The 25,515-nt window shown below is 43.9% G+C and overlaps 1 pseudogene; it reads right to left on the minus strand.

Annotated features, from left to right (window-relative positions):
- Window positions 1-394: 394 nt before the first annotated feature.
- LOC112214337 lies at window positions 395-24,265 on the minus strand (annotated as a pseudogene).
- Window positions 24,266-25,515: the final 1,250 nt, after the last annotated feature.

Genomic DNA, 25,515 nt, shown 5'->3' on the forward strand with positions numbered 1-25,515 from the left:
AATATTAAGTGTAGATCAGACTCTATATCAGTAGCATATAGATTCAGGTCTTCCATATTCATTCATCTCGATATGTACTGTTCAAAGACCCCATGTGAAGATGGCCAGCTCATCGAATCAGTCATACTAAGCTGCTGGTGATGAGAGCTCTGGTCATCACTTACTACTGATGGAAGGGATGCCAGTGGGCTCAGTGCGCACGCACACACACGTCCATGTTCAGGCCTTGAACATGCTCACACATCAAAATAGGTAAACACTCAGAAGTTGCTCTCCCTCAAACAACCTTAGGCCCAAACAAGCACTTATTGTAAAAAGATGCATATCCTACTGTACAACGTCTGTTCATATTTAAACATAATCACATCCATCCCACAGAAAACAGGAGAGCATCTCTGTAAATTATTAACATTTATTTGAGTGTACAATTTAATAGTCCATTATTCTTCCAACCTAATTTCTGAAGGTTTGATGTCCATATATCTTGGTTCCTGAATGCAGTTTCACTCATCGTGAAAACAGACAGAGCGATACTGTAAAGAACAGCATTGGTTCCCTTCCAAGGAGAAAGCAGTATCCCCCTGTGTAGAGTCAAGTTAGTGTCAATAGTAGATGTGTTAGTGTAGTTCACTGGTTCTGAGGGACAGTTTGTTAGATAAACAGATCATCATGGGACACTCAGCTGCAAAATCAGATGTCATTACGTTGACAAACTAATTCATCCTCAAGCTTAGCATCTGCACTGACCTGATTCAAACAAATAAACTGTAGGAGACTGATTGCTACTATAAAAAAAACACAAAAAAAACATTGTTTGTGATAACCGTTTGTAATCAATAATGTATTGTAACTATGATGAAGAACCAAAAAACAGAGAAGACAGCTGTGTGTGTGTACTACTGTAGTGTAGGGGCTGACAGTGTTGGATAATTTAAGTGATAGCCTTTCAAGCATAACGTTGCAGATACAGCCATGATTACTGCTCTGTATTCACGTACTGAGCCTCTTTCAATTCGTGCAAAAATACAAACTGAGTAGATTTACAATTGACAGCAAATGGGGCTAAATATTCCAACATAGCTGATTTTATAAGAAAATAAGAGTGCTAAACTAGGATTTTTGAATAAGTAAAAATAAAGTAAGAGAAGGGTATGAAAATAGTGTTCTCGATTTTTAACAACTAAATTATTAAGGGCTCTGACAGTTTGTTCATTTGTTCTCTCCAGTCACTGACTGACCACTTAGATCAAGAGAAACTTGACGTAAAAAGGTTAAATCCAGGAGAGAGAGAGAAGAAAACTTTACAGAAAGATAACATGACAAACCTTTACAGATTAAATGAGGTATTGCACAGAATAATCTCAAAAAAAAAAAAGGCAACAAAAATATACAGCAAATTGATAAAACATTTACATTATAATTTGAATAAGATTTAGAAAGACAATTTAGGAACAATGTAGTGTTGTCATAATCATCCGTGAGTGGGAGGGTCACTAGTCATCCCACTCATCATCATCCTCAAAGTCTTCTTCCTCGTCATCATCGTCATCATCATCTAGGGAGAGAAAGACACAAACACATACAAAACACATTGGTATGAATATAACAGCAACCTCTTATCTCGTGTGTGTGTGTGTGTGTGTACCTGAGGAGTGGATGGCTTTGCTCCTCTTCTGCATCACCTCCATCAGAGCGCCTACGATGCCGGCTGAAGGGGTGGCGGGTCCTCCTGACCCTGGTTCGTCAGTCACCTGGAACACACACAGGAATACACACCAGTGAACACTCTCCGGTATAGGGGACTGTGCGTCTAGTATCTCTAGAGGCGCTGCATGGTCAAGCCAACGTCTGCATTGGCCGTACAGCAGTTACTGCGATACGGCCTCTGTAGAAGCCAGTGCATTCACACTGCTTGTGCTTCGCGGAGCAGAGCTGTTGTGAAGGAAGTTGTCAATCAGGTCAATGCGGAACAATTAAGTAATTTTATATAGGCCTCGGCTCTTAAGAAATAGACTCCAATTAAACCCACTTGTTGTTTGTAAAGTCAAATTAAAATGAAGATCATTGTTGAAATGAATTACTCGACTGGTGTAGTTTTTCGCCATCTGTTGCTGTGCAACAATTGCATAACAAGTTAGCTATATTTCCAGCACCAGGCGCTGTTCATCTCCTATTGATTGCAGTTGAACATTTCAGCACCACAAAATAGTCCACTGCACGCTTTATTATTATTTGAATGTCTCCTGCATTCTCTCTCCCCATGAATGAAGTTAAAATGTAACTTTCGCATTATTTAGTTAACTGCCTTCTTGGGACATTGCATTTGGGAGTTTTTGCATCTCGGGTCCGACATTTTTATTTTTAAATGAAACAAATATTGCTGATTAAATTGGGGGGCTTTGGGGTGACAAATCATTTTGCTGACGGGACAGATTTGGCCCGCGGGCCGGCAGTTGGGGAACAATGGGTTAGGGAGTAATGTATAAGGAGATAATGTCCACTCACAGCCTTTAGCTGTTTTCCCTGTCGTATCTGTTCGAGGAGACCGTCTCGGCTGGTGCTGGTGGAAACGGGCTCCACCTTCTTCAGCGGAGCCCCCTCCCTGATCTGGCTCAACAGGGCTGAGGGCTTACCAGCACCTACACCCCCTCCATCAGCTTCCGGAAGCATGGGTGGGGGAGGAGGGCCGGGAGGCGGCGGGGGAGGAGGAGGTGGTGCTCCGGAACCAATACCTGCTGAGGTGAAGGAGGGAGGTGGGGGAGGAGGTGGGGCATGGGGAGCCAGGGGAGGAGGGGGCAGAAGGCCTCTAGTTGGGGGTGGGGGAGGAGCTCCCATGCCTGTTCTGGAGGGGGAGGAGGTGGTGGTGCTGAGGTGGGCGCTCTGGAGGGGGTGGAGGGGAGGTGCGCCCCTGCCCCTGACCGGTGGGGGCGGGGGTGGGGGGCTGGAGGTCTGGTGTGGGGGAGGGGGTGGGGGTCCGCCTCTGGAAGGAGGGGGTGGAGGGGCTGGACCAGAAAGAGAAATAATTTTAGCATGGCATCTACTATTGTACACACTTCACAACATGCTTTAGATTCTAGAAGAACCTCAGAGGAAAGGCAGCAAATAAATACAGCTCAATTGCTGCTATGACACCATGCAGTAATGACTGTAGCCACTAGGGACAGCTATGCTTCAAGTAATTCTTCTCAACTAACCCAGAAACTCAGACAAAAGCTTTGTGGTGGGATAAAAGAGTATAGCATTGACTAACATGTGATTCTACAGTCAAGAAAAGGAAAACGTCTCTTCAGCACACTGCAATCGGACTCCTGGTCTGGCCTGTCAAGGTCCATACATGTTAGATCATGCCCAGGGGCACACAGCTCTGGGCTCATATCCATAAAGCATCTGCGAGTAAAAGTGCTGATCTAGGATGTTTCCATATAATTGATTCATTATGATCTTTAAGACAAAACAGAGCCTCGATCAGCATTCTCACTCAGATGCTTCGTGGATACAGACCCTGGTCTTCAAGGGCCTCAGTCCTGAGGAACTCGAGGGCCTGAGGAGTTGTGCACCCCTGTGATAGACCAGGGATTCCCAAACTCGGTCCTGGGGCCCCCCTGTGTGCACCTTTTCGGTTCTTGCCCTAGCACTACACAGCTTGATGAGTTGGTGATTTGAATCAGCTGTGTAGTGCTAGGGCAACAAACAAAAAAATAGGTGCACCAAGGAATGAGTTTGGGAAACTCTGTGTTAGACTATTTTGTCCTACAGAGGTCAGAGTTAGTCTATCAGACAGCTCCCAGTCAGACTAATGCCACAGCAGCACCATGCAGAGATAAACCAACCTACCACACCACCTTGGAGGTGGAGGACCTGAGGAACACACACTGAACATTAGACTCTAGAGCACTAAACAATCTATATGGACACTACATAGGCTACAAGATAACTTGTTTTTGTAAGTCACCGTGACCTACTATCAATACTCTTCTGACAAACAAACAACCCAAAGCCCTTAGTTCCCACCCACACACACCTTGTCTGCGGAGCTCTATCTTGATTGCCTCCACTCCTCCCTTCTTCTCGATGAAGTCATAGATGACCTTGGAAGTCTCCTTGTCCTTCAGCTGGGCCTCAGAGATGCCACACATGTCAAACAGGTTCTTTAGCTCCGGGTCTAGGTTGTTCACCTGGAGGAGAGAAGAGAACACTGGATTAAAGGAAATAGAGCCATGCCGAGTTAGAACTCCTATCAGTTAGAACTTCACTCAGTTTGAACCTCAATGAGTTAGAACTAGGGATGCACGAGAAACAGAAAAAAAATACAATAATTTAAAAAAAAATTTAATTAAAAAAATTGTTAAGCATATCGGAATTGGCAGATATTCGCTAAAAATGCCAACATCGGCATGATGTATAGTTTAACGCCGACGTGCATACCTGTATAACGTAGGTAGATGACGTAACGACACCAAAAATACAGCGCTACACGTGCAACGCAGCATTACTAACCTGGTCCACAATGTCTGCTGTGTGGATCTATTTAAGTTTCAAAGGAAGATAACAAAAAGGCCATACGCAACATTTGTGCTGCTATTATTTATTATATTTCCAGAGGGGAAAAGTGAAATCTTTCAATACCACAAACCTAATTACGCATTTGAAAGTCCATCACCACCAGACGTTCAGTGACTACTAAGTGCACAACTAAACAAGTTCAAGAAAATCTCAGCGAGAGACGCAAAAGGCGAAATTCAATAACGATAGAATTCATTGCCCTTGGCAATCAACCGTTCTCTGTTGTGGACGATGTTGGCTTTCGCCGACTGGTCGAGCACCTCGAGCCCCGGTACACACTACCAAGTAGGCGCTCTTTTTCAGATGTAGCCCTACCGGAGTTACACAGAAACGTTGAAAACGCACATCCACGAGCTACTTGCTATGGACGTCACGGCTATTAACTTCACAACTGACATTTGGACCAGCGACGTCAGCCCCATGAGCATGTGGAGTCTGACAGCACAGTGGGTCGACGAGGATTTCGTACTGAGGAAAGGACAGACAGAGCTGAAACTTCACTGCTCGACATGTTTCATTCTCAACCAGGATTTCATTGTACGACTGAACAACAAAACAGCACAGCAAGTAAGTGAAAGAAATAGGTGTTGATTATGTTTCACTGGTAATGGGAACATACGTAAATGCCAACAAAATAACATTTTGGTCAGTGTTGTGCGTTTCAACTATTTAAGTGTACTGGAATGCTTAAAAGGATGATAAAACTTTAACTATCCGTTATCGGGGTCGGGTTTCTTGGCAAGGGAAGTACTGGATATCGGTCAAAAATGGCATCTGTGCATCCCTAGGTAAAACCTCAGTGGGATAAAACATCACTCAGTTAGAACCGCATTATGTCAGAGCTGGCGGTCTCATGTTGAGATAAACTGTTCTGATGTTGGCACCCCTGTTGTAAAACAGCCCCTGCATCACCACCTGGTGGCTGAGGGGACCTGTGCCAGGTTGGCACTGCCTGTTGGCCAACCGGTAGAGTGGATTGAAGGCTGTGAGATTATATTCCCACAGAACTAGATTACACAGGTTTATATCATATCTACTTTAAACCACTACTCTAGCTCTCTGGGCAGAGACACAAACAGCTTAGTTAGTTTGTTTACCTCTATGTAATTCAGGTTGTGTTCTTTATGTAATGAATTACAGCTGTAAATAAATAAAATCTTGCAGGGTTCTTTCCTGTTTCTGTCGAAACATGTTAAAACATCCTCTCTCATCTCTCGCTCTCCACTTAAGTCCTTGAAAGTATTAAAGCTCAGAAACGCAAAATCATTGAAATCTTATTTTTAGAAATTTCAACAAATCCTCCGGTTCCCGTCTGCTCTGTTCGATGTGCATGTAGAACACCACGCAATAATTACTTATCCTTTTTTTGGAAATGAATGGATGGATTATGCAGAAACAGGTTGATAATGTGAAATCTCCTTGTGTAACCCTGGGCTGGCAGTAACTTCTGCAGTGGGCAGAGATGAGAGATGCGTCATAATATTTCATATTTAGTTCTGAGGAGAATCATGTCTGACGAACACTACCTCAGAAATAAACAAGTAAGGGGGATGAAAACGCAACAACCCCCCCCCCCCACTCTCTTTCCTTCCCTCCCCTCTTTCTCCCAGTAATACACATCCTCGGAGAGAAACCAACCCACTGTCCAGGCCAATTGGTTTGAGTTAGAAAGAAAGGCATTTCACTGTTCATGTGACATTAAAACATCCCATACGTTATATGACAGAGGCTAGGTAGACCGCCGCGTGAGAAGAGGCAGATCACAGGTCAGATAGGATCTTCCCATACCATTAGAAGTAGGGGATGAGTCTACTAGCCAGAGGCTACAGTATAGACAACAATATCTCTTCCTCAGTCAGAACCCAGTCAGTCAGTCATACTCACATCGAAGCCTGTGTTGGGGTCCCAGCCGACATGGCCAACGTGCCTAGAAGGAAACACATGATCAGAGAGAGAGAGAGTACAGAGCCTGAGGGAATGATCCAATCAGTATATAGTAGGTAGCCCTAACCCTACACTCAGGGGATGAGAGGACACAGAGGAAGTGTAAACTCTAAAGTCGCCTAACTAGAAAAGGTAACTCCAAGCAAACTTTTGCTAAGAGCAGCCGTTTACCTGGTTAAACAAAGGTGAGCCATGTGTTGGCAGAAATGTACGTCCAAGTCAAGACACGGCACATGCCACACTGGTAGCCTATTCGCAGGTGCTTTTCAAAGCCTATGACAGATACACCAGAGTGTAATTTACTCAATATTAGGAGTTGAGACATCAATAGAAACAAGATACTTCTAATTCAAAATGTGTTTATTCTGTTGTTGCTAGCGATATTCATTAAAAAAAACCTACTCGCTCAAGGGTTTTTCTTTCATTTTTGCTATTTTCTACATTGTAGAATAACAGTGAAGACATCAAAACTATGAAACAACATATGGAATCATGTAGAAAACAAGTGTAAAAAAATAAAAAATAAATCTAAATATTTTATATTTGAGATTCTTCAAAGTTTGCCTTGATGACAACTTTTCACACTCTTGGCATTCTCTCAACCAGCTTCATAAGGATAATCACTTGGAATGCATTTCAATTAACAGGTGTGCCTTCAAAAAAAGTTACTTTTTGGAATGTCTTTCCTTCTTAATGTGTTTGAGCCAATCAGTTGTGTTGTGACAAGGTAGGGGTGGTATACAGAAGATGGCCCTATTTGGTAAAAGACTAAGTCCATAATACGGCAAGAAGAGGTGAAATAAGCAAAGAGAAACAGTCCATTCCTAGAAGACATGAAGGTCAGTCAATACGGAATATTTCAAGAACTTAGAGTTTCTTCAAGTGCAGTCACAAAAAACATTAGGCACTATGACTGAACTGTCTCATGAGGACCGCCAAAGAAAAGGACAACCCAGAGTTACCTCTGCTGCAGAGGATAAGTTCATTAGATCTCAGATTGCAGCCCAAATAAATGCTTCAGAGGTCAAGTAACGGACATCTCAACATCAACTGTTCAGAGGAGACTGCGCGAATCAGGCCTTCATGGTTGAATTGCTGCAAAGAAACAACTACTAAAGGACACCAATAAGAGACTTGCGTGGGCCAAGAAACACGAGCAACGGACACCCAAACTCAACCCAATTGAGATGGTTTGGTAATGGGTTAGACCACAGAGAGAAGGAAAAGCAGCCAACAAGTGCTCAGCATATGTGGGAACTCCTTCAAGACTGTTGGAAAAGCATTCCTCATGAAGCTGGTTGGGAGATTGCCAAGAGTGTGCAAAGCTGTCATCAAGGGAAAGGGTGGCTACTTTGAAGAATCTCATATATATTTAGATTTGTTTAACACTTTTTTGGTTACTAGATGACTCCATGCATGTTATTTCATAGTTTTGATGTCTTCACTATTATTCTATAATGTAGAAAACAGTAAAAAGAAAAACCCTTGAGATGAGTTTATTTATTTTATTTTTACAAGGACAGTGCACATTAATCAACGTTTCATTAAAAGTGCCGGTTTTAGCCAGCCGGCTAATTTTCAACCGCAGTCCCTGGGCAGGTTATAATGAGTAGGTGTCCAAACATTTGACTGCTACTGTATAAATGCATTTGTTTTTGCGGATCCCCTGCCATACCTGGGTGCGGACCCCTGGTTAAATACCCCTGGTTTACACTACTTCAGTAACCCAGTACCATAGTATTGACTACCAGTGTCCAATTCCTAAAAACACAGGACAGATTATCCTCACATCCATCAATCATGCCAGATACACATTACATGTGATTAGAAATATGTCCAGGATTAAAAAGTCCCATCAACTCTTAGCTTGCACATTAACACATTGCAGTATGGCTAGAGGTACTCCTCTATACATTAGCTGTGCAATACCCCCCAGTTGACCCAAATGGGCCACATCCTAACTTGACATCACAGTGAGTAACTAGAAGTGCCAAATATTTAATCTCATGATGGATTCAACCCACACTGAGGGCTTGTGAAAGACACTTCTCAGATGTCACATATAAGAGCGTTATTAAAAACACACAACTAAACAGAATACAGAAGAACGGAAAAGGAATAAATTGGAAAGAATACTTACTGGAAGTTGCTGGGCGTTCCGATGTCTGCCTTGGTCAGCTTCTTGCCCTTCTTTCCCTTCACCTTCTTCTCCTTCTTGTTGTTGTTGTTGACGCTGCTGCTCACCATGTTGAGCTGAGAGTTGTGGCCGTGGAACCGTGGCATACTGCTGATCTCTGGATTCTTGATGTCCACCGTGGCCATGGGCAGGGCAGGGCCTAAGGAGGAACAGAAGAGTCAGAACTACAGTACCCACAATGCTACAGTCCGGGAGAGTCTAGGTCTGGGGAAAAGAGACCCGAGTGTCAGAACTAGGTAGTTTAACATACCGATTACAAAATACTTTTGATGTACATTTCATTAATGAGGCCTACTTCCATCATTGACGCGTCCTCCAACGATTAGTTGAATGAGAGGGCACACAGGGTGAGACAGTGGGTTGCCTTTATACACCTGGAGAGTTTAGCCAACGTCACAACACACTACCTGCTACTGTGATCAAATTACAATCTCAGTAAGCACTCCTCGTGTAAAACCATCTCTCTAAAGCCTCCCAGTAGGCTTAGAGCACTCAGTCAGAGAGCTGTCTGCTGGTGGGACCACAGGGATAGACCAAAGCACAGCAAACAAGAAAAACAAAGCCATCACTACAACACTGCCTGGATGAGATTCGTGTGGAATCCTCACACTGAATACTATTTGCCACTGCCTGCGGCTCACACGTCCTGTGACACCCACATAGTGGTCAATCCAAACTGAATTATATGGACATGAGTGTCCTGACTCCCTAGCCACCTACCTCTGTGGCTGGAGTCCCCATGGGGGCTCTTTCTGACCGAGGGTGAGACTGAGGGACTACAGTCACAGGGAATTCCGTCCCCCTTCCTCCACCCTCTGTCCCCCTTACAATCTCCGGCCGCCGCCATGTTGACATCCAGCAGCATCTTACCCACCACGCCACAAGCGTGGTCCCCATGGCGTAGCGAGAGGCGGGTAGCGAGGTCCGAGGGGGGCGCATATAGTTCCTCCTGGGGAAGGATCAGGCAGTGGAGGGTGGAGAGACACCCTCCCGGAAGCATCGCCCCTCCTCCTCCACCCTCAGATAGGTCCTCAGAGGGAGAGGACAAGAAGGTGGTACAGAACATCATCTCAGAGCAATGGCAGAAGCATGGGGGGGGGCAAGACTACGTGGTGCTTAGTCCTGGGCTATAGCTCAGAGAGCCACTGATCCAAAGATCTACAGAATCAGAGAGACATCCCGAGCTATAGAACCAACTCCAGGCGTTTCCAAAAACCGATCCAGAGAACCGGGTGGAGGAGCAACCAGAGAGAACAGGCAGAGCCAGGCAGACTAAGACCAAGGCAGACTAAGACCCTCCGGCTGAGTGAGGTGGATAGGAGTTGGGCAAATGCCACAGCTGGCCCCGCCTCCAAACAGAGTGCCCTCTCCACACCCTCGCAACAGGGAGCACTGCCAGGTCCCAGCTCTACGAGCCAGACTCTTTCCCATACTCTCTCATCCCCTCCCTTCTGCCTTCCTCCCCACCAGCGTGCCAAACCACACCCCCAACTCCAGCCCACCTCTAATCCCAGCAAATCACAGTGCTGCTGGATTTTACATAACCATTAATGCCCACTGCTAATCCACCATAATCCCTGAGATTCTCTTAAACATGATGAATCTACATCAGAGAGAGAGAGAGAGAGAGAGAGAGAGAGAGAGAGAGAGAGAGGCTGGGCTGGCTGGGAGACGGCACTCAGAGACAGTATGGAGAAAGAAGGAGAGATAGTGAGAAAAAGAGAGCGATAAGGCAACAGAAACTAACATTCTGGGTGAACGCAGTTAATTCCTATCTGCAGGGTCATTCTCACCTGTCATTATTGCAGACACTGAGACACCACAGACAAACCGCTGTATGGCCACAGGCAGAAGACACCATGCCTGCTCGGCCAGAATGTTGTCTGTATGGGCACAGCCCAAGCCATGCCAGTCTGATCAAACTTCATAGGGCAGGTCTGGGCCATATCATGTAAAAACATCACTCTCAGAAATCTGTTTACAGGTCACAAATGGCAAAAATGTCACAAATTCAGCCCCCCCCCCCCACAACAACTCCTTCCGTTCCGTGGCCAGTGCTGTGAGTGGACTGGGGTAGTGTGAGAGTTGTGAAGTAACTAACATTAGCAGCTGAATTAAATCCTGTTAGCCTGATTAAGCAGACCAGGAGTTGATTGGGGTGGCACGGTCAGCCCCCCCAGTAAGACCAGTACAACACTATGGGGAGCCAGGCACAGAGCAAACTAGCTTTGAAGTCCAATAGAATGCACCGTTGATAAGCGATTCCAAGGATTGCTATGAAAAGTGACACACTAATGTCCCACCACAGCAAATCAACATGACCAGTTCCTGAGATCATCTCTGAAAGAGCTTTTGACTGTTATAGTATCTGTAGAATAAGGAAAGCTCTGGTACTAAATTACATAAATTCAAGAAAAATGCCAATGAACTGTATCACCCCCAGCGTGTCTGGGTACTGATGAGGAGAATGACGCACCTGTTATACTCTACAAGGTTATATATACAGTTGAAGTCAAAAGTTTACATACACCTTAGCCAAATACATTTAAACTCAGTTTCACAATTCCTGACATTTAATCCTAGTAAAAAGTCCCTGTTTTAGGTCAGTTAGAATCACCACTTTATTTTAAGAATGTGAAATGTCAGAATAATAGAAGAGAGAATGATTTATTTCAGCTTTTATTTCTTTCATCACATTCCCAGTGGGTCAGAAGTTGACATACACTCGATTAGTATTTGGTAGCATTGCCTTTAAATTGTTTAACTTGGGTCAAATGCTTTGAATAGCCTTCCACAAGCTTCTCACAATAAGTTGGGTGAATTTTGGCCCATTCCTCCAGACAGAGCTGGTGTAATTGAGTAAGGTTTGTAGGCCTCCTTGTTCGCACACGCCTTTTCCAGTTCTGCCCACAAATTTTCTATAGGATTGAGGTCAGGGCTTTGTGATGGCCACTCCACTATCTTGACTTTGTTGTCCTTAAGCCTTTTTGCCACAACTTTAGAAGTATGCTTGGGGTCATTATCCATTTGGAAGACCCATTTGCGACCAAGCTTTAACTTCCTGACTGATGTCTTGAGATCTTGCTTCAATATATCCACGTAATTCTCTTTCCTCATGATGCCATCTATTTTGTGAAGTGCAGCAGTCCCTCCTGCAGGAAAGCACCCCCACAACATGATGCTGCCACCCCCGTGCTTCAGGGTTGGGATGGTGTTCTTTGGCTTGCAAGCCTCCCACGTTTTCCTCCAAACATAACGATGGTCATTTTGGCCAAACAGTTCTATTTCATCAGACCAGAGGATATTTCTCCAAAAAGTCTGATATTTGTCCCCATGTGCAGTTGCAAACCGTAGTCTGGGTTTATGGCGGTTTTGGAACAGTGGCTTCTTCCTTGCTGAGCGGCCTTTCAGGTTATGTCGATATAGGACTCGTTTTATTGTGGATATAAATACTTTTGTACCGGTTTCCTCCAGCATCTTCACAAGGTCCTTCGCTGTTGTTCTGGGATTGATTTGCACATTTCACAAAAAGTATGTTCATCTCTAGGAGACAGAAGGTGTCTCCTTCCTGAGCGATATGATGGCTGCGTGGTACCATGGTGTTTATACTTGCGTACTATTGTTTGTACAGATGAATGTGGTACCTTCAGGCATTTGGAGTTATGCTCCCAAGGATGAACCAGACTTGTGGAGGTCTATTTCTTTTGATTTTCCCATGATGTCAAGCAAAGAGGCACAGAGTTGGAAGGTAGGCCTTGAAACACATCCACCGGTACACCTCCAATTGACTCAAATGATGTCAATTAGCCAATCAGAAGCTTCTAAAGCCATTACATTTTTTTGAATTTTCAAGTTGTTTAAAAGGCACAGTCAACTTAGTGTATTTAAACTTCTGACCCGCTGGAATTGTGATACAGTGAATTATAAGTGAAATAATCTGTAAACAATTGTTAAAAAAATTACTTACGTCATGCACAAAGTAGATGTCCTTACCGACATGCCAAAACTATAGTTTGTTAACAAGATACTTGTGGAGTGGTTGACAAACGAGTTTTAATGACCAACCTAAGTGTATGTAAACTTCCGACTTCCAACTGTAGCCTCTTATCTATAGAATGTGGAGGTTGGCTGAGTATTCATATGGCCTGGTTTGGAGTGTGTGATGGAGTGTGAGTGGTGTCACAGGAATGGTATTCTAAGATTGAGGGAGGGATCTGCTCAACGTCCCTGTAGAACTGGCTTTCTGGAGTGTGTATGCAGGATACCTAAGCATGTCCGGGAAAGAGGCTTTATGTACATAGAAATTGCTTCTCACCACTGATGCCACAGTCAGATTTACAGTACTTCCATACCCCTTATGGTTAAGATTAAGACTGGGGGGTAGGGTAGGTCATCTGTTAGTTAGGGGCTTGGGAGAGGTGTTCTCTCTGAGACAACCTGCTTTCAGTGGATTATCCAATGGCTTTACACGGGAACCATTCAATCAAAGCCACGTGGGGACGAGTGTGTTTGTTTACGTGCATGTATATTTTAAGTCAAATCATTTCAGGGTTATTTGATTAAAAACTTAGTGTCTACGTCGATTTCTGGTTAACATCAAAATGATTTTCCCCCCAAAAAAAAGACTCATGAAGGACCTACCATTTCTACCTACCATTTTGACCTACCATTTTGACCTACCATTTTGACGTCTTTTTTTCTGTAAAACAAAATGTATAGAATTAAACTCCTGTATAGTGCTGTGTGTTAGTGAAAGGTAAGGGATTGGTATGGAGTTACAGGTGAGTAGAGAGGATCAAAGAGGAACTCTTCTGTAAGCAGGGGGTGGGGGGTTAGTTTATAAGCAGCATGGATGTGCGTGTGTGTGTGGGGATTGATTGTCAAGCGTACGTGTGCGAGTTAGTGATTTACCAGAACGATCACAGACTGACTGACAAGACAGAGCTTACATCTAAAAAGAGGATCATCCATACAGAAACTGCATCGACTCTTGCTGGTTTGGGACAGAGGACAAACTCAAGTCCTGAACTTGACATTATAGCAAGCTGGTCTCCATGAGCACTTCAAAAAGAGGCACGGAAGAGCACTGTTGCCCCTGGACAATGATCTTAGCTGATCAGGCACATGTTTATGTTAGGATTTAGTAGAGGGTGAAGCTGATTCTAGAACTGCTCCCCTTCTACTGGAGCTAAAGCCCTTAACTGTGGGCCAGAGAGAGCGAGAGCTGCCAATTGAACAATCAGGAAGGAGATGGCATAGAAAGAAGGAGAGATCCAGATCTCAAAATTGAGAGGATCTGTCCAAACATTAGCAGACCAAGCTTAGGTCAGAGAGGAGAGGAGATGGTTTTAATATCAGAGATCCGAGGTCAGTAGAATCAAAGATGGCATCGGTAGGTAGTAGTCACCAGATTTTCTCTGTCGTCTCCCAAGCAGGTCCTCGACGGCTCCCCGGAAAAGCTTGGCCTCCTCCTCGTTGGCGAAGTTCAGTCCCATCTGGCACGACTACACACACACACAGGAAGTGGAATGTCATAAGAACGAACAACACTGCAGGCTTCAAAAGACAGCACACACAGGTTTTTGCCATAAAAAAAAATGACCATGACATGTGAAAGGACTTGGCTGGAGCAAAGCACATCAAGTACATAGACAAAGGGATAACTCACGTCTCCTGCGAATGTGAAGAAGTAAGATTTGGGAAAAGTGATCGAGAAGTTGTTGTAGAGCTCCTGCTCTAACATGCTTCTACCCTCCTGTGGCGAGAGAGACAGAGTGTGTGGATGTAATTATTATTATATACATTGGTTTTAATCTATGTTTTGTCACACACATCAGATAGGTGTAGTGAAATGTGTTGTTTTACAGTGTGAACTAAACCCACCTTCATGTCGAACACCCTGATAAAGTAGGATCGTGCTGGGTTGTCTTTGACCAGACAGGCCACACCACAGCACTTCTTGGTCCAGGCTGAGTTCCTGTCTGCTGAGTATACCTGCACCACCGCTGAACACAGCGACTGCAGGGGAGAGAAAGGCACAAGGTGTTAATACAACCGAATGCATTCAACTGAAATGTGTCTTCAGAAGGTTTAACCCAACCCTTATGAATCAGAGAGGTGCGGGGGGGGGGGCTGCCATAATCGACATCCACGTCTTCGGAGCCCGGGGAACAGTGGGTTAAATGCCTTGCTCAGGGGAAGAACATATTTTTACCTTGTCAGCTCGGGGAATCGATCCAGCAATCTTTCAGTTACTGGCCCAACCCCCATGAACAGTAAGTCGCTCTGGATAAGAGTCACCTAAATGACTAAAATGTCAAATGGATGTAATAGGGATTTAACTGAGACTCAGACTCTCAGTCTATATTTTACAGTGAAGCAGTGTTGGCCAGGTCTCCCTTTAAAAATATGTATTTGACCTCAATGGAATCAACTTCCTGCTTTAAAAAGGTAGACTCAAGGATGCAAGTATACACAATAACAGGGCAACTTCCTCAACAACTAAGAGGGTTGAAGTGTGAGGCTAAACTTCTCTGCTGTTTTGGTCCTGTAGAGATCATGCAGTAACAGTGTGAAGCGCACCCGTGCACGTGCGCAGATACTCTGACCACGCAACATTTTGCATCGCGCTCATCTCAATATCTGCTCAGGGCAATCTCATCTCGCCAAGTCAAACTTTAAATAAAAAGGTTAGAAAATAATGTATGCGCAGAAACACTACTACAGAGGTGTGACAGCACTGGCAGAGTTTAGACTACCGCAGCGCAGTTCATTTCTCAGCAGGACTAAAGTCACCCTGTCCTCTTGTGTGCCAGTACTGTCCTCTGTATTGCTTACTGACATCTCAGCAGTCTCCTCACGCAGGACGGTAAAGTAGCCTGTCAGGCTGCCAAAAAAGTGGTGAATATACTCTTGTCATTTACTTATAGAAATGTGAAGAGGTCAGGAAGGATGGCCTGTCATAACGTGTCTTTATTGTTGGCAGCAGGGTGTGTCTCACCGTAACAGCCTCTACACCCTTCTCTATAGGACTGACTCCAACAGCAGACATGTCAGTAATGCATCTAGACCTAGAAGCTCTAGACCAGGGCAGCCCTCTTCCTAGAGATCTACTGTCCAACCCTAATTTAGCATATCTGAGTAGAATCAGGTGTGTTAAATTAGGGTTGGACTGAAAACCCACAGGACAGTAGATCTCCAGGAAGAGGGTTGGGCAGCCCTGTACTAGGAGGAGGCGGCCGTCTCAGGGAACAGAGTGGTTACCAAGTGAAGCTGCTGCAGCAATGCAAACAATATCCGCAGCTCTTTGAAGATAACTTGTCATAAAGATAAAGGGCCAGCTCAAACAGAGCTAACTGGAGAGTTATTGCCAAGTATCTCATGGTCTTAGACGGATGTGGCCAGGCCTTCCTTCCATGCCCATTATGTGTGATCCTGCTGGGTCAGACAGGCATGCAGCAGAACCCTCTGACTCAGCAGGGCTGGATGTCAGGCTCCACTACACAGACTCAAGATCAGGGCCCGGTTTCCCGATACCGATGGAACGACGCATCGTAAACCTACAACAGCCGAAAGCCAAAAACACCACATGGCAAGAATGTTCGCTAAGTACATCGTTAGACAAATTACAATGCCCAGTGGTCACCAACCTTCTCTGAGTCAAGATCACTTTGAGTCAACATGCATGCCGAGATCTACCGCTCGGATTTTTTTTACTAACATGACTTAAAAATGTAAGCCTATGCAACATTAACCAATTAAAAACAGTTCTGTAGCAATGAGGTTTGTGCAGTAGGCTATAGGCCCAATACATTATCACTGCATATTGGCTTTGCTTGAATTTACCTGCCAGTGCATTGTTGTTCGGGACATTTAAAAAATATATACATTTCAAAATTTGAGGTAGGCTATATGATCACACTGGTAATAGATCCATTGTTGTATTACTTGTGAGGCACATTTGAATAATTTGCTTTTAAACTTTACTGGGCTGGTGGTGCCTGCACCTGGTGGTCAGTCTCATCGGAGAGAGAGAGCAGCAGACTGAGGGTCCGTCTCTCAACATCCCTCCGCTCTCCCTTTCCTCCACTGACACAAACCAAAAAGGGACACCGTCTTCCAGCCGATGACGAAACTCAAGTCGCACCGCATTAGTTCTGCCTCATGCACAAACTCATGTTGTTACTCCTTTTAACAGAGAAAAGTGAAATATTCCTTGATATTAAAAAAAGACCCGAGCCGCTAATAACAACGCAAGCCTATATATACACACTTTCCTACTCATTCATTGCTGCTGCACTGCTTGTTGTAGCGCTGAGTGGAAATAGGAAGAACGCGCATTGTGGGTTATAAAAGTGTTGACTACAAAGTGTTGACAGTTCTGAGTAAGAACTTAAACATGAACTCACTCATAAAAACAGCAGCTCTTTGCTGTATTCGTTGACAGTCTCTCTCTAGTCACGGTTTTAAACGTTTTGAAATCTCACAGTATCAATTTTGCTGTAGCTTTCTATTATGCCTGCTACATTACTGCAGACTCGTTCATCTGAGCAATCGGATTGGCCAGCAATGGTATAGAGCACTTGATTTCCTCTCCAGGCCCACCGGGAAGGCAGAGTTTGTACCTTCAGACACATGAAATGGCAACAGTTTGCCTACCTGGCACGCAGGACAGCTGAATTGGCTGCACCTACCACCAACAGCCCGGGACTAATAAAACATTTGAAAAAAGGAACAGAGGGGTTTATTTTTTTCCCCCACAAAAATATTTGGCGATTGACTAGAAATGCCTTGGAGATCGACAAGTGTGTCAGACTGAATTCAAAGTATGACTAAAGAGATTATTTTTCTCACCCATCTACACACAATACCCCATAATGACAAAATGAATAATTTTTGGGGGACATATTTGCAAATGTATTAAACATTTCATACAGAAATATCAAGTATTCACACACCTGCGTGGATACTTTGTAGAAGCCCCTTTGACAGCGTTCACAGCTGTGAGTCTCGCTGGGTAAGTCTCTAAGAGCTTTCCACACCTGGATTGTGCACCATTTGCCCATTATTATTATTTTTTTAATTCTTCAAGCTCTGTCAAATTAGACAACCATTTTCAGGTCTTGCCATAGATTTTCAAGTAGATTTAAGTCATAAACTAACTCGGCCCCTCAGGAACATTCATCGTCTTCTTGGTAAGCAACTAGTGTAGATTTGGCCTTGTGTTTTAGTTATTGTTCTGCTGAAAAGTGAATTAATCTCCCAGCGTCTGGTGGAAAGCAGACTGGAACAGGTTTTCCTCTAGGATTTTACCTGTGCTTAGCTCTATTCAGTTTCCTTTGAACATAAAAAAACTCCCTAGTCCTTAACGATTACAAGCATACCCATAACATGATGCAGCCATCACAATGCTTGAAAGTGGTACTCAGTAATGTATTGGATTTGCCCAAAACATAACACTTTGCATTCTGAACAAAGTTAATTGCTTTGCCGTATTTTTTGCAGTGTTACTTTAGTGCCTTGTTTCAAACAGGACGCATGTTTTAGAAAATGTTTATTCTGTACACGCTTCCTTCTTTTCACTCTGTCAATTAGGTTGGTATTGTGGAGTAACTACAATGTTGTTCATCCATTCTCAGTTCTCCCATCACAGCCATTAAACTCTAACAGTTTTAAAGTCACCATTGGCCTCATGGTGAAATCCCTGAGCGGTTTCTTTCCTCTCAGGCAACTGAGTTAGGAAGGACGCCGGTATCTTTGTAGTGACTGGTTGTATTGATACACCATCCACAGTGTAATTAATAACTTCACCATGCTCGAGGGGATATTCAAGGTCTGCTTTTTATCTATCTACCTTCTTTGCAAGGCACTGGAAATCCTCCCTAGTCTCTGTGGTTAAATCTGTGTATGCAATTCCCTGCTTGACTAAGGGACCTTACAGAGAAGTGTATGTTTGGGGTATAGAGATGAGGTAGTCATTCAAAAAGCACGTTAAACACTTACTTCACACAGAGTGAGTCCATTCAACTTATTACGACACTTGTTAGGCAAATGTTTACTCCTGTACTTATTTTGGCTTGCCATAACAAAGGGGTTGAATACTTACTGACATTTTAAAACATAATTCCACTTTGACAATATGGGGTATTGTGTGTAGGCCAGTGTAAAAAAACAACAACAAATAGATTTAATCCATTTTAAATTCAGGCTGTAACAAAATGTGGAAAAAGTCAAAGGGTGGGAATACTTTCTGAAGGCACAGAATGTACATGGCAACCTCAGTTACCTCGTACCCCTGAATTCAACTCGGTACTGGTAGTCCCTGTCTCATTGCCATGTTATTTTTACTCACTGTGTATTTATTCCTCATGTCACCATTTTTATTTGATCTTTAACTCTGCATTGTTGGAAAAGGACCCGTAAATAAGCATTTCACTATTAGTTTACACCTGTTGTTTACAAAGCATTGACAAATACAATTTGACTGCAAATATATATGTACACATTGCCTATTTACACTATATATCCAGAGTATGTGGACATCCCTTCAAATTAGTGGATTTGGCAATTTTAGGCACACCAATTGCTGATAGGTGTATAAAAATCAAGCACACAGTCATGCAATCTCCATAGACAAACAATGGCAGTAGAATGGCCTTACTGAAGAACTCAGTGACATTCAACGTGGCACCATCATAGGATACCACCTTTCCTACAAGTCAGTTGATCAAATTTCTGCCCTGCTAGAGCTACGCCAGTCAACTGTACATGCTGTAATTGTGAAGTGGAAACGTTTCGGAGCAACAACGGCAAAGTGGTAGGCCACACAAGTTTATAGAACGGGACCATCGAGTGATAAAGCACGCAAAAATCGGCTGTCATTGGTTGCAACACTCACTACAGAGATCCAAACTACCTCTGGAAGCAACTTTAACTTTTCGTCTGGAGTTGAAATGGGTTTCCATGGCCGAGCAGCCGAACAAAAGCTTAAGATCACCATGCGCAATGTCAAGCGTTGGCTGGAGTGATGGAAAGCTCGCCGCCATTGGATTCTGGAGCAGTGGAAACTAATCTGGGTTTGGTGGATGCCAGGAGAACACTACCTGCCCAATGCCAACTGTAAAGTTAAGTGGAGTAGGAATAATGGTCTGGGGCTGCAGGGTAGCCTAGTGGTTAGAGCGTTGGCCTAGTAACCAAAAAGTTGCAAGTTCAAATCCCCCAGCTGACAAGGTACAAATCTGTCGTTCTGCCCCTGTTCCTAGGCTGTCATTGAAAATAAGAATTTGTTCTTAACCGACTTGTCTAGTTAAATAAAGGTATAAAAAAAAGTTCGGACTAGGCCTAGAATTACATTCCAGATGATTCTGTGCTTTGTGGCAACAGTTTGGAGAAGGCTCATTACCGTTTCAGGATGACAATGCCCTCATGCACAAAGTGAGGTCCACACAAAAACGGTTTGTTGAGATTGGTGTGGAAGAATTTGACTGGCCTGCACAGAGCCCTGACCTCAACTCCATCGAACACCTTTGGGATGAATTAGAATGCAGACTGCGAGCCAGGCCCAAATCGCCCAACATCAGTGCCCGACCTCACTAATGCACTTGTAGCTGAATGGAAGCAAGTTCCAGCAGCACTGTTCCAACATCTAGCGGAAAGCCTTCCTAGAAGAGTGGAGGCTGTTATAGCAGCAAAGAGCAGGATGACCACCACCATATAAATGCTCATGATTTTGGAATGAGATGTTTGATGAGCAAGTGTCCACATACATTACCAAAAGTATATTTTAATTGCAGTCATCTCGGGTTACATTTTAAGCTTTTTACGCTTCACTTGTTTGTAACAATTGCAAATATTTTGGCAACTTTGTCGGTCTGTGTGTAGACAACTTTGTTCGAAAGTTGTTGATCACAGTCAGACAGAAACATCTTGATCTTCGGTGAATAAAGTGAAGCAGAAGGGTAAAAAAAAAAAAAGCAGCTCACAAAACACTTAGCTGTTTTTACAAGTAGTCTTAGGCAGTTGGTAAATAACAAGCGCTTTCAAGTGAAACTTTAGTAACAACGGTTTTGGGAAACAGCACAGAGATTTACCGATGCTCCTATGAAGGTTCTAAAGACGAACTTAGCCTTAAAATGTTATTGGAAAACGGGACCCAGGTTCTTCCCCAAGTTCACTAGCCTCCTCGCAGAGGGGTTCAGGCCAATTACCCTGCAGATGAAAGGCAGGCCTGAGCAGAAAGTGGTAAAGCAAGTTCACGAGAACACCTAGTAGCTAACTACACACAGATGGGTAAGAGCTGTGCAGTGTCTGGGGAACATGAAGCTTTCTAGCCTAGACTACATTTCAAAGAAAGCAATACATGTCCGTGCTCATCTAGCTGGCTGTGCCCACAACGGGACAAAGACAGTGAGGTCACAGAGAGCTGAGTGATTTCATCTATCGGACTCTCGAGCTCTGATCACAAGTGGCAGCCTCAACGAGCCCCACCGGCCACAGGAAGCACCCAGTCCCAGTGACATCATCAAAGCTCGCCATGGCACCACTCACCAGGCTGCTGGTGCTACTACACACTACAGCCAGTAGGACTGTAGAGGGCTCACAGGGAAAACGAACAAACAGGATGTTGAATGTACGGTAAGTGTGCATCATTCATCCATGTCCTGACAGTATTTCCCATGAGCCTAAAAAGTGGGATTGGGTAGGAATGGCTAGGGTTGGGAAGGACAGAAAGAGAGGGGGGAAAGTCAGTGTAGTTGGGAAGGAGTAGAGACTGGTGTTGGGAGGCAGAGGCCCAGAGTAGGGCTGGTAAGGGGAGGCAGAGGCCCAGAGTAGGGGTGGTAAGGGGAGGCCGAAGTGGGGAAAGTGGGAACAGGGAAGAGGTTGGGAAGGAGAGTATGAGGTAAAGATCAAAAGGCACATTTTCGCCACTCCAGCACAAAACACTGAAGGAGGTTGACCACTGCACTTCCTGCTGGAGAGGACTGCTGATCAGGCAGTCTCTGTGTCTCTGTCTCACTCACACAGAATGCGAATTGGATAGCTTCCACCTCTAGCCCGGTGCTGATAGTAAAAAGTGAAGCAGTAGGAATACCAATGAGTTGAATGTCAGTGAAGCCACATCAACACAGGCTGGACCTCTCACATATGTGATTCATCATCTGGCAGGGCCTGCGTTTCAGAGTGTGCTGCTTACTGTTTGTATGTATGAATCACTGAAAGAGAGTGGAGTGACAGAGTGATAGAGACCGAGATAGAGACACAGAGAGAGGCCCTGAGCTGAGAGACACAGAGAGAGGCCCTGAGCTGAAATCCACTGACACAGCTCTGGTTCCAACTAGCACATAACATCCATGTCTCAACAGGCAACAGGTATTAGACATTAGCTTCTGGCTCAGCTAGCATAACTGGAATAAGCCAAAGGTTAAACACAGAAGCAGGGGCTGTTCAGTGTTCAGTTCTCTGTGGAGGAAAAGACAGCAGCTTCCTACATTTTCCTTCTCTAGCTACATGAGACCATTACATAACAAGCAATCGCTCACTTCTCACAGATTTTAACAAGAGCGTTTTCATGAGGAGAGCGAGGCAGGAATGTCACTCACGCAACTGCCTGGGCTGTCTCACATGGTGAGTGACATGGCCTGGATGTCTGTGGAATGATGTCATTGGCTGTGTATGCAGGTGAACAACAGGTGCAGAGACACACCTGGGACAGGTATGACTGTGACAGACAGGTAGGAGGCGAGACTCTTCTGGCCCACCACGTGAGAAAGAGGAAGCAAGCAAAGACGACTTCCTCAACACCATCTTAGCCTACTTTGTGAACATGACAAAAGGTGACATGACTCAAAGCCAGATGATATGGGGAAGTAAGCAAAGGGTGTGGTAACGTGGCATGGGAAAGTTACTACCGAGACAAAACTATCAACGCACCTACTCTGGAGAAACTGTAGGCTCAACCACTGTAGGGAAAGTGTGCGAGCAGTATTGGACTTCACACTGGGTAGAAACCTACCAACTTAGTTTCAAACATTACACAACACAGCATTGACCCATAACCATGAGGAAATCTGATTAAACCACATTCCTGATGAACTGATGAACAGCCTTAAATGGCATCCAATTGTATCAACCAACCTGGTGTTTAAAGGTAGCTCATACTTGCATGTATTGTAAAATAAAGGGGGGGGTGCATTCTCTCTCTGAACTGACATCGGATGACATTAGCCTACCATCCAAGGTAGATCAAGATGACACACTGGGGTGTAAAAACAGTAAATAGATACTGTATACCTATTTTGTTGACATAAGTCTAGGCCTTTACAATGCTATTGTACATTACACCAACTTAAATACCCGAGGTTAAAGGGCGCAATCAATGCACATCACGTTTCAAGAGGACACATTGTTTCTATTGAAATATAATTTCCTGGCCGGGTCAAATGATAACAAAACGCGTTATATAATATAATTTCTCAAGCGGTCACATTAAATAGAGTCCCTGCCCATCAGAGCTAATTTGCTACAGTGATACACTGTAACGCTACATTGGACACATTCTTCACTGATTGCCGCATCTCAAAAACCGAGGAGAGCAATCAACTGAACTGAATTGTGTGATTGCCTATGACAAAGTATTGTGTGGACAACAGAACAATGCATGCCAGAAAGATTGTTCAGAACACACAGGCTGTTCTGAACACACAGGCTGCTTCCGAAATCAGCCAAGACATTATGCAACTTCAGTACGAAAAAATATTGGTAGTCAGGTTGATGAGTTTAGCAGATCCTAACACTGGCCCAGGTCTAGGGCCAACAAAACCGAGCAGCACATTCTTGTTAACAGTGGTTTGGCTCTTCTGGGTGCTATGCAGGTGTCAGGGAACACCCGAGGCCTCGGGGCTTGACTGAAACTTTCTACCGCCCAAATGTCACTATGTCCCAGGATATCAAGACTTATTTTTCCCTACCCCTGTTCCACCAATCTAGCCAGTGCCAGTGGCGAGAGTTGTTTTCCTTCGATTGTTATATCAAACATATTGAGGCATCAATTACAGAGGCTTCAATTAATCCTGAAACGGGTAAACATCATTCACGAGCAATTAGTAAAGAAAGTATAACAACTGATAAACTTACGGTGCATTTTCTGCCGAGGTAATTGAAGAGACAGTCGTTCTCTTGTGGGGTTAGCAGTTTGGATGCACTGTTAGCGGGCCGCCGTTGCGGCAGATGGCCACTCATTATTGACAATCAACCAAAAGGTGTGTTATGATTCCGATTCGACGTTGTAAGAAACCCAAACAAACAGTCATTGATCTCCCGTGGCCTGCAACCGGACCCTCACATCGATGCACGTTTGTTCACTTCCCGATAGAAACAGCTTTAGTGTGATATTATCTTCGTTAGTCCCAAAAACAACGTAAGGTCCTCCTTCAATCCAAATTATGAGAACATTCCTGCAACGTCTTGCATATGGTAGATACTAAACTTTAATCAGAACTCCAGCGCAAGTAGCGGCAGATTTGTGACTCAATCCAACATGGCAGTCAATGGGAATAAACCAAAAACGTAACAGGGGGAGTGCGCACTTTTGAAATGCACGACTAGATCATTTTGAGAGCATTAAATGGTTATGTTACACAACATTTATGACATAAAATGTATTATCTTTATAATAAAATTAAAATACATTAAAATATGTCAAAAGAAGCACAATTAAAATATTTTTTGAGAGAATGGTACAATCCAGCCAATGTTTATACCAAAGATTCTTATAACTAACCCAAATTAGACCAGAGCTTGTCGTATGAAATGGGAACAAAATAATCATATTGGCCAAAACGAGCAAAGAGGTGGGGCAAGGCAGGCACGAACTACTGAAATCCTATTGGCGCGTTCTAGCATTTATTTACATATTTCCTTTAGGGAACGCCTACTATGTGAAGTGCGCATGTTCAATAACGCTATTCGACCCTTGCATTCCTTCGAAACAACCATTTTTTAAAACCTTGGCAAAGGGTCTGCAAAACGCAGTCCACTCTGTTTGTTACAGATTCTGGTTCTGAAAACAGAAAACTGTATGGGAGGTCAAATGTTAAATTGATGACAAAATTTGCAGAATTTTACCAAAATTCGTCTCACTCCTTCTCCCAATTCCGGTCACTGGGCTTCCTCTCATCACCATATTTGGTAGTGAGTGGAAATGCCAACCAGAGGCTTCACATTTATACATCTGGTGAAATATCTGGTTTATACTATCTCGCTTTACTGGAATTCAGCGAAGTGGACACGTGCAAAACGGAGCAGAGACAGAAAGCGCGGATTTTCAAATTGATGCTATGGTATTTATGCCGCATTCTCCTACTAGTCTGAACTAGGAAACCCGGACATTTCCAACTTGCTAACAGGTTGTACACATGCTGCGTTCAACCAGTTATTAAGTCGGAAATGTCAGAGTTTCCTAGTTCAGACTAGAAAGTGAACACAGCATTACCATGAGGATAAGTATGAAATTAGGCTATGGTGGAGTAGGCCTAGGCCCAATGACTGTATATGACTGGACAAATCAAAGTTTATTAACACAAATTTGCAGATGATGTTATCACAGGTACAGTGAAATGCCTGTGTTTCTAGGTTAACAGTGCAGTAATACATAGACAACAATTTGCACATAATCCATGTCAGATTCCAGAATATAAATATATAGGCTATATGCCACTTTCCGACCTCTTCACTCCACGTTATATTACATTACAACCTTATTCTAAAATTGATTAAATAAACAATTTTACTCAGCAATCTACACACAATACCCC

Source organism: Oncorhynchus tshawytscha, linkage group LG15 (assembly GCF_018296145.1).
Source record: "Oncorhynchus tshawytscha isolate Ot180627B linkage group LG15, Otsh_v2.0, whole genome shotgun sequence".
Taxonomy (NCBI): Eukaryota; Metazoa; Chordata; class Actinopteri; order Salmoniformes; family Salmonidae; genus Oncorhynchus; species Oncorhynchus tshawytscha.